This window comes from Diabrotica virgifera, chromosome 1 (assembly GCF_917563875.1).
Source record: "Diabrotica virgifera virgifera chromosome 1, PGI_DIABVI_V3a".
In the NCBI taxonomy this organism is placed as follows: Eukaryota; Metazoa; Arthropoda; class Insecta; order Coleoptera; family Chrysomelidae; genus Diabrotica; species Diabrotica virgifera.
Window position 1 is genome coordinate 280123551 of NC_065443.1, and position 15544 is coordinate 280139094.

Here is a 15544-nt window from a genome sequence, read left to right on the forward strand (position 1 = left end):
TGCATATAATATCAATATTGCAGAGCAACATATAATTTTTCTTCTTCAATGACAGTAGGTATGAAATGTACGTCAATTTGACAATTTCAATGGACAATATGAATTATTTAAGAAAGTTGCAATATTTCTCCGCTATTCGCGCACGATCGTTTCTCGTATCCGTTCCAAGTACTTGCACACCGCGAATAATGGCATTTCCGGTTATAACTTTTTAAGCGGAAATTACGTAAAAACCAAAATTTTACATTTGTTCTCATCTTGCTAAGCCACGTTGAATAATATATCACTTATTCTCTTTCGGCAACTTTAAAATAGTAAATACTTACGGTTGCAACTCTAAAACCGGAACTCCGACGTCAAATTTCTCATCTTTAATAATACCATCCTTAAGTTAAAAGCTTTCATTCGACACCCGATTTGTCATTCTATCTGTATTAATAACGGAGGAGTTGTATTCGCGGATGGACAGACATACGGACAGACAGCCTAGGTAAAATTTTTCATCTTTAATACCATGCTTGAACTATAAGCTATCATTTGGCACCTCATTTGCCATTATACCTGGTATAATGACGGAGGATTTATACTCGCGGTCGGAGGGATCGACGGACAGACAGCCTAGGTCAAATTTTTCACCTTTAGTATCATCCTTGGATTATAAGCTTTCATTTGACACCTCATTTGTCATTCTACCTGGTATATTGACGGAGGAGCTATATTCGCGGTCGGACGGACCGACGGTCAGACAGCGTAAGTCAAATTTCTCACCTTTAGTACCATCCTTGGATTATAAGCTTTCATTTGACACCTCTTTTGTCATTCTACCTGGTATAGTAGAGGAGTTATATTCGCGGTCGGACGGACCGACGGACAGACAGCCCAAGTCAAATTTCTCACCTTTAATACCATCCTTGGATTATAAGCTTTCATTTGACATCTCATTTGTCATTCTACCTGGTATAATGACGGAGGAGCTATATTCGCGGTCGGACGGACAAACGGACAGACAGCCTAAGTCAAATTTCTCACTTTTAGTACCATCCTTGGATTATAAGCTTTCTTTTGACACCTCATTTTTCATTCTACCTGGTATAATGACGGAGGAGTTATATTCGCGGTCGGACGGACCGACGTCTCACCTTTAGTACCATACTTCGATTATAAGCTTTCATTTGACATCTCATTTGTCATTCTACCTGGTATAATGACGGAGGAGCTATATTCGGGGTCGGACTGACCGACGCGACGGACAGACAGCCTACGTCAAATTTCTCACCTTTAGTACCATCTTTGGATTATAAGCTTTCATTTGACACCTCATTTGTCATTCTACCTGGTATATTGACGGAGGAGCTATATTCGCGGTCGGACGGACCGACGGTCAGACAGCGTAAGTCAAATTTCTCACCTTTAGTACCATCCTTGGATTATAAGCTTTCATTTGACACCTCTTTTGTCATTCTACCTGGTATAGTAGAGGAGTTATATTCGCGGTCGGACGGACCGACGGACAGACAGCCCAAGTTAAATTTCTCACCTATAATACCATCCTTGGATTATAAGCTTTCATTTGACATCTCATTTGTCATTCTACCTGGTATAATGACGGAGGAGCTATATTCGCGGTCGGACGGACAGACGGACAGACAGCCTAAGTCAAATTTCTCACTTTTAGTACCATCCTTGGATTATAAGCTTTCTTTTGACACCTCATTTTTCATTCTACCTGGTATAATGACGGAGGAGTTATATTCGCGGTCGGACGGACCGACGTCTCACCTTTAGTACCATACTTCGATTATAAGCTTTCATTTGACATCTCATTTGTCATTCTACCTGGTATAATGACGGAGGAGCTATATTCGGGGTCGGACTGACCGACGCGACGGACAGACAGCCTAAGTCAAATTTCTCACCTTTAGTACCATCTTTGGTTATAAGCTTTCATTTGACACCTCATTTGTCATTCTACCTGGTATAATGACGGAGGAGTTATATTCGCGGTCGGACGGACCGACAGCCTAAGTCAAATGTCTCACCTTTAGTACCATCCTTGGATTATAAGCTTCTATTTGACACCTCATTTGTCATTCTACCTGGTATAATGACGGAGGAGCTATATTCGCGGTCGGTCGGACCGACGGACAGACAGCCTAAGTCAAATTTCTCACCTTTAGTACCATCCTTGGATTATAAGCTTTCATTTGACACCTCATTTGTCATTCTACCTGGTATAATGACGGAGGAGTTATATTTGCGGTCGGACAGACCGAAGGACAGAAAGTTTAAGTCAAATATCTCACCTTTAGTACCATCCTTGGATTACACGCTTTCATTTGACACCTCATTTGTCATTCTACCTGGTATAATGACGTAAGAGTTATATTCGCGGTCGGACAGACCGACGGACAGATAGTTTAGGTCAAATTTCTCACCTTTAGTACCATCCTTGGATTATAAGCTTTCACATTTTTTCAAAATTGGGTGAAAACAACTTGATGCCAGAATGATTTGTTGATGAAAATAATATATACATTCTCAAATTGCCTATTTTTCGTTGTGGATAATATTGTATTCAACAGTGATGCCAAATTTCTGATGCCAAAATGATTGATAATGAAAGTGGGATATACGTTTTCATGTATATAGCGGCAGCGACAAAACGGTAAAACACTGAACTAAATGTATATAATATTTTCACTGTGCCATCATTTTGAACTCAAACATTTTATGGAATAAACTTATATAAGTCAGTAAGGAATAAACAAAGAAAGCTGATATATTAAAGTAACATCAAGGAATCAAATCTCTAACTACAGAGTTGATTAGACTTCTGCTAACAAGTACAGGAAAAAAGTTATTAAGGTAGTGTAAAGTGGCATCGATATACAGATGCCACTTTGCAAGACGATGCCAAATTGATGGTAAATGCATAATGTATCGATGCCAAATTGATAGTAGGATTTATATATATATATATATATATATATATATATATATTCTATAACACTATAAAACAGTGTTGAAATTATCGGGAATTGCGGTCTGTGGCTTAGATTGAAACTACATTTAATTCTGTTGAATTCGATATTTCGATGAGTATTTATTAATTTTTCATCTTCATCAGGAACAAACTACAAAATTAACTAACAGTTAGGTACAAACATAATATTACAATGATATAACTTACGAATTGTTGTAGGTATGTTATATAAAGCAATTTAACTTAAAGCTATACATGTCGTTTCACGAGAACGTCGAGGGCGGCACTGAGTCAGGTATCTTTTCTCACATGTGTTAAGGGTCAAAAGTTCCAATATCGAGCCATCTGTTTAATATTCTGCTATTTTTCGAATTTTAAAACATTGCAGTAAATTTCGCTTAATCTACTTGTGTCTGATTTGTAATTAATTGAACGTTTATTACTGTTTATGTGGTACATCTCGAGGAACAATCTTTTCTTATAATTGCTTTCTGAATCTAAGATCTTGATATCTGACAAATTAAATTGGTGTCCTGTTGTTATGGAATGGTGTGCTGCTGCACAAGTATTTTTGTGTGTTTTACAATCACTTTTGTGCTGCGTTATTCTTTGTTTCAGCCATTGCGATGTTTGTCCTATATACTGCCCATCACATTCGAGACAAGAAAGTTGATAGATGATATGACTCTGATTTAAAAGCGGTGTCTGGTCTTTAAGCTTCGAGAATAAGCTGTAGTTGGATATGCTATTGTATTTCGCTATTTTGATTTTGGGAATTCCGTTCAGCAGCTTGATTATATTGTTGGTTAAGCCATTTATGAAGGGCAACTTTTTGTAAATCACGGGATCTGATGGTCTGTTGTCACGTTGCCCGTCGTATAAGTCTGAGTTATATATCAGTTGCTTAAGAATTTTACTTGGATAGCCGTTGTTCAAGAATATGTTGTAGAGTGTTTTTAAATTCTTTTGTGTGAACAGGTCATTGCTGATGTGTAAAATTCTGTTTTTCATTGCCACAACAGTGTTGTGTTATTGGCTTTTCGAGTGCTGAGAGAAATAATTTATATATCTTCCAGAGTCAGTTGGTTTCTGATACCAATCCAAAATTATCTTGTTCTCTGTGGTTCTTATCACCTTAGTGTCTAAAAAGGGCACACTTTGTTCTTTCTCCTCCTCAACGGTAAATTGTAGGTGTTTGTGAAATCCATTGAAGAGGTCCAGTGTAGTTTGAATAGAGTCCTCGGGGATCGCACTTATCACATCATCCACATATTTGTATATGAACGGTAACTTGAACGGTAGTCGTGGAATTACTATATTAAATAGATGATCTAAAACTATGGTGGCTAGAATGGGGCTGATAGGAGAGCCCATGGGAGTGCCAAAGATTTGTGAGTAAAAAGTTCCACCGAAAGAAAAGTAAACATTAGAAAAAATAAAATCGATTAGTTTGAAGAAGTTATTCTTACTTAGTGTGGTGTTGGGTTCTATTAAGAGCCAATTTTGCTCTAAAATTTCAATAATCAAGTTAAGAGGAATATTCGTGAAAAGCGATACCGCATCTAAGGATATAAGTACATAGGTTTGAGGAATTGTAACATTCTTAATTAGTTCTACAAACGTAAATGTATCTTTCACATTATAATTAGTTTGATATTCAAAAGTGGCAGTTAGAATGTTTGCCAAGTATTTCGAGATGTTGTATGTAGTGGAGTTGATTGAGCTGATGATAGGGCGAAGAGGAACATTGCTTTTGTGAATTTTTGGTAGACAGTATAACTTTGGAAACATCGAGTTGTAGATCATTAGTTGTTTTGCAGCATTAGCGTCTATCTCACCTATGGATTTCAGGTTCTTAATAATATTGTTGTATTTGGTTTGTATTTTCACCGTTGGATCAGTGTTTAATTTGGTGTACGTGGAAGAATCCTGTAGCATTATCTCAGTTTTATCCATATATTCTGATTTATCCATGGCAACCGTACACCCACCTTTGTCTGATTGCAAAATGTATAGATCTGGCTCTCCTATCAGCCCCATTCTAGCCACCATAGTTTTAGATCATCTATTTAATATAGTAATTCCACGACTACCGTTCAAGTTACCGTTCATATACAAATATGTGGATGATGTGATAAGTGCGATCCCCGAGGACTCTATTCAAACCTGACTCAGTGCCGCCCTCGACGTTCTCGTGAAACGACATGTATAGCTTTAAGTTAAATTGCTTTATATAACATACCTACAACAATTCGTAAGTTATATCATTGTAATATTATGTTTGTACCTAACTGTTAGTTAATTTTGTAGTTTGTTCCTGATGAAGATGAAAAATTAATAAATACTCATCGAAATATCGAATTCAACAGAATTAAATGTAGTTTCAATCTAAGCCACAGACCGCAATTCCCGATAATTTCAACACTGTTTTATAGTGTTATAGAATATACTTGCACGGTCATATAGTAATCTTTACAACTAAACATAAAATTTAAATTATTAAATGGCATTATTCTGGAAGTAGTACAGACACTTCGTGCAATTATTGATGAACGGAAACAGCGTGAAACTACCGTATGTAGTCTAGCTGAAATCAATTTTCAGTAGTAATAACCCAAGGGCATTGATAATTGTTCGAAAAAATTTTATAACAGATTTCGAAAGCTTGTTGCTTGGAAACAGACCGACGCCGTAGGCGGAGGTCTGTTGCCTGTAAGCAACAAGCTTGAGAAAGTTGTTAAAAAATTTTTGAGCATTTATCAATGTTCGAGGGTTATTCGGATAGAAAATTTTTTGCTGGTTATGAAAAAAAAAATACAGAGCAGAAACAATTTATTTAAATGTGCAATTAACAAAGGAACAATTAGAAAAATTTAATGAAGATCCAGACATGTTAGTTTCTATAACTGATGAAGATGTATTTCCACTACGCATGCTGTTAATAATTTTATTATGATGTTCTTCGTCAATGTTCAAGTACGGTTTTATTGAGTTGGGATTGTTATGCCCATAATTTTTTACTGTAAACAGTATTCTTTGGTATATTTTATTCGATAATTTCATTAATATTCTCATCAGTATTACAACCAAATCGTGACATTTTGAAATATTGAATATTTGAAATGTCAAAATCGAAATGAAACGAAATGTAGGTATCCATAGCTACATGATTGAGTGAAAACAGCCCATGGGATCTGTTTTCAGTATAATGTTGGTTTTATTGGTTGTATTCAATCAAGTATGTGCATGAGAAAAGAGGTCCAGGACGAAGAAGAATATCCTGGCTGCATAACCTGCGAAAATGGTTTAACTTAACCACTACCGGACTTTTCAGGGCAGCAGTCAACAAAGTCAGAATAGCCATGTTAGTGTCCAACATCCGTAACGGATAGGCACCATAAGAAGAAGATTCAATCAGATGACCACAAATTAATTGATTTCATTGGATTTCTAATTGAGCAAAAAATTTTCCTTGTAACAGTATCCTAATTTCAAGAAAAACTGGTATTAGTGCTAAAACTGTACGAAATATTTTAAAAATAAATAAGTATCATTGTTAAAAATTGAAAAAAGTCTTTCAAATCGAAAACTTTTAAAACACCCGAATTGTTGTGGAACCCCTGAAGGCAATTATACAATAGACTAGACTACTGCTTGGCTGAACGTGATCTTTTAATTTATGCCATCAAGGATTTATGATGGTATTTTTTGTGAATTCAGATTAAAGAAACTGTTGATTTAATCTAAGATATGAACCTCCCTTTGGAATCTTGTAATCAGATCTGTGAAATATTTTCCCACTTCTTCTAAAAGTGCCTATCTTCTGGAGATGTTGGCGGCCACATTGGCCCATCTTATTCTATTTACGGCAGCTCGAAATAGATCGGTTGACGTTAGACCAGTCCACTTCCTAAGATTGGCCAGCCAGGATATACGTCTACGTCCAGGGCCTCTCCTGCCCTCAATCTTGCCTTGTAGAATCAACTGCAGCAGTCGGTATTTTTCATTACGCATAATGTGGCCGAAGTAAGCCAATTTTCTGTTCTTTACGGTGTTAATTAATTCTTTGTCTTTTCTTAGCCTCTGGAGAATAGTTATATTAGTTGTGTGGTGTATATATGAGACCCTCAACATACGTCGGTAGCACCACATTTCAAACGCCTCTAACCGTTTTATGGCATCTTCTGTCAGGCTCCAGCTTTCAACTCCGTATAGGAGGACACTAAAGACGTAACATCTAAGAATTCTTATGCGTATATTGATACTTAAAGACAAGTTGCAGAGAATTTTCTTAAGACTGTTAAAAGAGCTTCTGGTTTTTTCAATACGAGTTTTTATTTCGTAGCTATGATCCCAAGTATCCTTAATGTTGCAGCCCAGGTAGCATATTTTCTGTACTCTCTCTAGGGGTGTATTGTTTACTGTAATTTGAGCGTTTATGTTGGTGTTTTTACTAATGATCATTAAATTTGTCTTCTTACAGTTTAGTTTTAGGCCGTATTTGTTACATGCTTCTACAACATTATCCATGATCCCTTGGAGCCCCCGCGCACTATCTGCCAGCAATACTGTATCGGCTGCATATATAATATTATTTATAAGTTGTTCATTTACTGCAATACCATCTTCTGATTCGTCCAAGGCCTCTCTAAAGATGTTTTCAGAGTATATGTTAAATAATGTTGGTGACAGTGTGCAACTCTGTCTGACTCCTTTTTCGACCGTGAAGATTTCGGACAGTTCATTTTCGAATCGAACTGTTCAACTGTTGCTTTTTGTTGGAGATATAAGTTTGACACGAGTCTTATATCCTTACCATCGAGTTCTGATGTTTTTAGGATATCGATTAGTTTTCCATGTGGAACTTTATCAAATGCCTTCTCGAAATCTATGAAATATGCATACACATCGCAATTAACATCCCTGGCTCTCTGTATTAGAACTTGCAAGCTGAAAAGTGCTTCCCTCGTTCCGACTCCTGATCTGAATCCAAATTGAACTTCACTCAGCTGTTCTTCTAATTTGGTGTATATGCGCGAGTGAATGATAGTAAGGAGTACTTTAAGTACATGGCTCATCAAACTAATAGACGACCCCACACCGTCTAAAAAATAAACTCTCTTTCGGCAACAATGTACAGACATTACTGCCTGTGCCTATAGTGTTTACGTGTCTATCACAGACATGTGGTTACATGCTGTTCCCTCAGTCATACAAGTCTATATACAGTCGGAAAAATGAAAGAATACCCATGAACGAACATATAAAACACGCTGTATTTTCCTGTTAACGTGTCACAAAGAAAATTTCCCAGCGCAATTACATGTAATAATAATTATTACATATGTACTTGTGCTGGCCAATTTTTTGTGTGACACGGTAACAGGAAAATACAGCGTGTTTTATATGTTCGTTCATGGATATTCTTTCATTTTTCCTACTGTAATATTTTTTCTCAGTTCGTTGCGTTGTCTTAATGCCCTATAGTCAGATAATTTTTTTCCATACCTGTATATACATCGACGTAAGTTTCACTTTATGTTTTGACTTACTTGTTTGAAAATGAATAGTGACGCATGGACAAAGATAAAATGGAACAGAAATGTAAGTGCTGTTATATTTTTGTGATATTGGGTGCGTTCGGACGACCATAGCGGCTGACTGGCAGCAGAAATCGGCTGAGTGGTTGTATCCAGCAGTGATAGGGAAAGCTTAGTAAATCTCTCAGTGGCTGACTTTGATAATTTGATAATTTGTTTCGTATGTTTGGCAGCGTGGTCTGTTGCATTTCCAGTTGTGTTTTACAACTGTGAAAGCGTAAACACGTGAATTATTTGATAATTTCATCGGCTTAGGGACACAAAATTGTATCTCAGAATTGACTACTTTTCAGCAGAGCATATTTAAGGTTAAAAAAAATATTTGCATTTTTATCGAATTTTAAACGGTTTCGAGTAGTTTTGTCCGACTTTAATTATACATTAATTGTTTTTGTAGTGACTTCATTTATGTAGATGTTATCTGCATGGTTTTCCATTGCTTTCCACAGGTTATTGACTGGGAAACTATCATAGGCCTTTCAGAGGTACACGAATACAATGTGCAATTCAGCGTTGAACGCTGTTGTTTTTTTCTGAGCTGTTTTTAAAAAATATATTATCAATACATGAGCGTCCGGAATGAAAACACTGTCCTTCTTAAGTCTGCAGCTGTTCCTCTGTGCTTTCTATGTTTCTTGATTCTCAAATATACAATTATATTTAGACCAAAAACAAATACAGACGAACCCGCTTATTGGAATAGCATTCGTGCCAATCAAAAGTATTCCTATAACCGGGATATTCTAACCGATCATTGGTCGCTAGTGAAAATGTTTCGGGACCTCAAATTTTTATTCCTTAAACCGGGATATTACTTTAAAAGGTATTCTAATAAGCAGGTTTGAGTGTACATGTATTTATTATACGGACGTCCCCATTCTCGATCAATAAAATAAGAAAATAATGTGATAGTAGAGGAGTTAATAAATAATGCTATATAATAAATAATAATAATTATAAATAATGTTAACTAAAGCAAATAAACAAAGAACTATATAAAATCTATCATTTTTCATATATTTCAATAATAATACTTATAATAATTATAAATCATGTAAACAAAAGCAATAAACAACAAAGTAGGTATAGTCCTTTTCATGACCATTTTTCAGTGCGTAACAGTTTTTCGATTTCTCTCTAACGCATTAAATTGTATGGACAGAAAAAAACGCACGTCGCTGATTACAGACATTTATAACATTTATTCTAGTTGTCGACAGATGCCGCCATAATCAAAAAAGATTTATTTATTAAATAAAATAATAATATCAATATAATCTGTACAATCTATAAGACTATACAAATCAAAGAAAATGCCATTTTATAAATGCAATAGACACAATTGATTTGTTTTTATTTCAAATTGAAAATAAAATGTGACAACTGTCAGATTTAACTAAAATGTCATGTTAGAATAAATGTCATAAATGTGTATTATCACGGACTTACCTTTTTTCTATAATTTGTGACGCACTGAAAATGGTCATGAAAAGGAAAATATATACAGGGTGTCCAGAAACTCTACCGACAAACGAAGACAGGAGATTCCTCAGATAATTTTAAGGCAATTTAACCCAATCCACCTAGTCCGAAAATGCTTCTTAAGGGAGCTAGAGCTCTTTGAAGATGGCGTCATGAAATTAGTTCTTCTTAAATACCTCCAGAACGCTTCTATTTAGAAAAACGAAAATTGGTATGCATATTTACTTTTCAGAGATGAATCGATTCCATCCATTGCAAATTTCTAGTACCGGTCATAGGCGTGCGTTTAGGGTAGAGCAACGGGTATTTTATCGCATAACTTTTTTGTCCTTAACTTTTATGCATTTTTGACACCGGATTATTAAATTATGAGGAATTCTAGTACTAAAAGGTACTCTTGATTTAAGTCGGTAGGACACACCGTTTTCTAGAAAAATCGATTTGAAAGTTTTTCGTTTTTGGAATTTGAAAAAAAATTGAAAGAACTTTTCAACAAAAAACGAAGTATTTTACCAACATAAAGTAAGAGTAACTTTTAGTACTCGAATACCTCATAATTTAATAATCTAGTGATTCTAGTGTCAAAAATGCTCAAAAATTCAAGACAAAAAAGTTATGCTATAAAATAACTGTTGACCTACCCAAAACGGACGCCTATGACCAGTACTAGAAATTCGCAATTAATGAAATCGATTTATCTATGGAATATAAATAAATGTACCAGTTTTCGCCTTTCTAAACAGTTTTTTTTTGAATTTTTTTTTTAATTTAAAAAGCGAAAAGTTTTCAAATTGATTTTTCTAGAAAACGGTGTGTCCTATCGATTTAAAACAAGAGTACCTTTTAGTACTAAAATGCTTCTTAATTTAATAATCCAGTATCAGAAATGCATAAAAGTTAAAGATAAAAAAAGTTATGCGATAAAATAACCGTTGCCCTACCCAAAACGGACGCCTATGATCGGTACTAGAAATTTGCAATGAATGGATTAGATTTATATCTTGAAGATAAATACGCGTACCAATTTTTGTTTTTCTAAATAGAAGCGTTCTGGAGGTATTTAAGAAAAACTAATTACAAGACGCCATCTTCAAAGAGCTCTAGCTCCCTTAGGAAGCATTTTCGGACTAAGTGAATTGGGTTAAATTATCTTAAAATTATCTGAAGAATCTCCTGTCTTCGTTTGTCGGTAGAGTTTCTGGACATCCTGTATAAAATCTATAATTTCAACAACCAATATTTTCCCCCAACTGCTTCTGAATACCATAGAAGGCGTTCTGGATAATTTGAGTAAAGTGGTGACGTATTGCCAGTCAACGCGAACGGTTCATATTGAAGAGTTGAGTGCCATTTATCTATTAATCGTAATATCTTTGTCTTTAATTGGGTTGTAATGAATTAACTACAATTTCACTTTTAAATGCATTGATTTTGACGTTTCGATTTCTACTTTGGAAATCATTCTCAAAATACAATTCCAAAAGTGAAGGTTCTCACGCGGATTCTGATAAGAGTGACTGTTGGGAGAAGAGGCTTGAAGTCCACCAGAATTTGAGATTGCAGTGTGTTGAAAAATTTGCATTATCTCCGGTTCTATAAGACGCAGAACCTTAATCTTTTTTTACCCAAGAAATCCTAACTGGAAAATTTTAATTTCCCCCAAAAATCGGAACGTGCTGGAAAAATCACAATTATTATCTTTACCTTCTTATCGTATTCTTATCTTACAAATTACTATTTTTGTGTTTAACGTTTCGTTGCTATTTTAATAGATAACTATGATTTTAGGTTTCAAATGTGAAGATAGACTAACTCGTGAAAACAACAAATTAAAAAATCATCTTATAAATAACCAATTTACACCTGACATTAGGAAAGTGAATATTGTTGAAAAGCCTGTTGCGTACGAAAAGAAAATTTTAAGAAGACATTTGATAGTTCCCACCGGAAAAACATTATTTGGATGTGAAATATGCACAAAACAGTTTGTTACACATAATGACTTAAAATTGCATATGTCGGTGCATACTGGTGAAAAACCATTTGGATGTGAAATTTGTCATAAACAGTTTTCACTGAAGACTAATTTACAAATACACCTGAGAGTGCATACTGGGGAAAAACCATTTGAATGTGAAATTTGTAATAATCAATTTGCGCATAAGTGTAGTTTAAAAAAACACCTGATAAGGCATACTGGTAAAAAACCCACAATTCAGAGTGGGGAAAAACCAATTGAATGTAAAATATGCAGAAAACAGTTTTCACAAAGTTCTTCCTTAAAAGTTCATATGATCAGAAGACACAACACTGGTAAAAAACCATTTGGATGTGAAATATGCACAAAACAGTTTATAACACATAATGAGTTAAAAATACATATGAGAATTCACACCGGTGAAAAACCATTTGGATGTGAAATATGCACAAAACAGTTTTCAAGAAGGCATCACCTAAAAGATCATATGTTGAGAAGGCACACTGATGAAAAACCATTTGGATGTGAAATATGCACAAAACAGTTTGTTACACATAATGAGTTAAAATTGCATATGGCGGTGCATACTGGTGAAAAACCATTTAGATGTAGAATATGCACAAAACAGTTCTCACAAAGTATTTCCTTAAAAGTTCATATAATGAGATACCACAACCTTGGTAAAAAACCATTTGGATGTGAAATATGCACAAAACAGTTTGTAGCACATAATGAGTTAAAAATGCATATGAGAATTCACACTGGTGAAAAACCATTTGGATGTGAAATATGCACAAAACAGTTTTCAAGAAGTGACAACCTAAAAGATCATATGTTGAGAAAGCACACTGATGAAAAACCATTTGGATGTGAAATGCACCAAACAGTTTGTTACACATAATGAGTTGCAATTGCATATGACTGTGCATACTGGTGAAAAATCATTTAGATATGAAATATGCACAAAACAGCTTTCACAAAGTTCAGATTTAAAAAAAGTTTGAGAATTCACACTGGTGAAAAACCATTTGGATGTGTAATAGGCACAAAGCAGTTTGTAACACATATTGAATTAAAAAGGCACATGGCGGTGCATACTATTAAAAAACCATTTTTGTGTGAGATTTGCACCAAAAAGTTTTCACAAAGTTCCGATGTAAAAATACATTGATTGAGAATTCACACTGGTGAAAAACCATTTAGATGTGAAATATGCACAAAACAGTTTACACAAAGTGCAATCTTAAAGAGACATATAGTGGTGCATACTGATAAAAACCATTTTGATGTGAAATAATTACACCTAAACCAGTTTACAAAAGAGTTTACTAAAGCCGGTAACTCACGGTGCTGCGGTGTCGTTCGAAAAATCGTCGATGATATCAATTCTGCAGTACTGCAGCATAGAAACCAGTTTCTATGTGGTAAAATTGTATCGATTTTGTTGGATGCACGGTCATACGCGGTCAAAATTTTTGTTAATTAGTCGAATTCGACAAAATTGAACGACGCCGCAGTACCGTGAGTGGCCGGCTTAATATTCAAAAATTAAAACAGTGCGAATAATACAATTACTTATTAATTGTTAAATCATAACAACTTAAATTATAAATATATTTTGAATATATAGTTACAATTTCATGAGTTTATTATACTCCCACTATATACACAGTGTTCCAACGAAAATCTGACCCCTCCCCCCAGAAACTCAGAAACCAAGATATTCTTCAACATTTAGAAAACATGTCAATTTATACTGGGAGGGGGACGAATTTTCATGCAAAATTATACATAATATTATTAAGTGTAACCCCCTACTGCCACGCATCAACCCCCAGTTTTTTTTAAATAGCAAGTGTGGTCGAGTGTCACATCATTTGAAAGGTAGATAATTTTTTTTTCTCTACACGACAGCCTATTTTTTAATTTACGTAATAATTAAAGATACTTTTGGATTTAACTAATTTATTGATTGAATATCCAATCTCAATCTAATAATATTGAGGTGTTTGCAAATATACGAAGAGGCTTTGAAAATAGACTGTATTGTTGTATGTAGGTCAAAGGAGGTTACTTTGAACATTTTATTGGTTAATGTGATAAAAATTTATGTTTTTTGTTATTAATGAGGTTCAACCAATAAATTAGTTAAATCCAAAATTATCTTCAAAGTTATTCCGCAAATTAAAAAAAAATAGTGTCGTCTAGAGAAAAAATACCTGTGTCACTCGACCACAATTTCTATTTAAAAAAACTGTGGGCAGTAGGGGGTTACATGAATTTTGCATGAAAATTCGTCCCCCTCCCAGTATAAATTGACGTGTTTTCTTTTAATTTTAAAGAAACTCTTGGTTTCTCAATTTCTGGGGGGGGGGGCAAATTTTCGTTGGAACACAATGTATGTTCAAAAGGGTTATATCTTTATATAATCATTCTTCTTCTTATACTTGTTGTCGATCTGTTAATTCCGACGTTGAAGTATTTCTTGAGAGGTAGACTGCCAGCTATCTCTCCATCTTTTTGGTGGTCTCCCCGGTGGACGCTTGCCTGCTGGTTTTCCTTCTAGAGCAATTCTTGGTAGTCTGTGCTCCTCCATTCTTTTTGCATGACTGAACCATTCTCTTCGTCTTTGCCTGCCCCATCTGACTACATCTTGCACGCCACATTGTTCCCTGATGATGTTGTTTCGTATTCTATCTCTTCTTGTCTTCCCTGCTATTGCTTTTAGTGTCTTCATTTTGGCTGTTCGTAGCATGCTTTTGGTCTTATTTGTGTCTTCTCCTTCTCTTGATTCAATGCCATAGGTCATAACAGGTCTGATGCAAGTTTTATCAATTCTAACTTTGCTGTCCATTCTCATATATGGGTTATTCCAGACCACATCTCTCAAACATCCGGACAAGACAGCGGCCTTGTTAATTTGTCCTCTTAGGTCTCTGGCTGGGTCATGATAACTTGATAGCTTTTTATAATCCCATAATTATAAATAAATCAAACAAAAGCAATAAACAATAAAGTATATAAAATCTATAATTTCAACAACCAATATTTTTCCCCAACTGATTTGGGACACCATAGAAGGCGTTCTTGATAATTTCAGTAAAGTGGTGACGTATCGCCAGTCAACGCGAATGACTAACATTGAAGTTGACTGCCAATTTTGTAGTTTCGATTTACTTTAAAATTTGGAAATCATTCTCAAAATACAAATTGCGTTTTGTAACTTAGTAATACAAAAATTTCTTCTAATTAATTTTATCTGGCTCATATTGGCAATTCGTACATCTTCGAAATAAATAGTAGCTCTTTAAAGTGAAGATTCTCATGCGCTTTCTGCCAAGGGTGACTGTTTGGAGACGAGGCTTCAAGTCCACCAAATATTGAGATTGGAGTGTGTTAAAAAATTTGCAATATCTCCGATTCTAGAAGACGTAGAACCCTCATCTTTTTTTTAACCCAACAAATCCTAACTGGAGAATTTTAATTTTCCCCAAAAATCGG

General features: G+C 35.0%; 1 protein-coding gene across 2 annotated transcripts in view; it reads left to right on the plus strand.

Moving 5' to 3' along the window:
* The window catches only part of LOC126879114 (zinc finger protein OZF-like), a 135607-nt gene that overhangs the window by 104106 nt on the left and 15957 nt on the right, over positions 1-15544 (plus strand). The window lies entirely within an intron of this gene.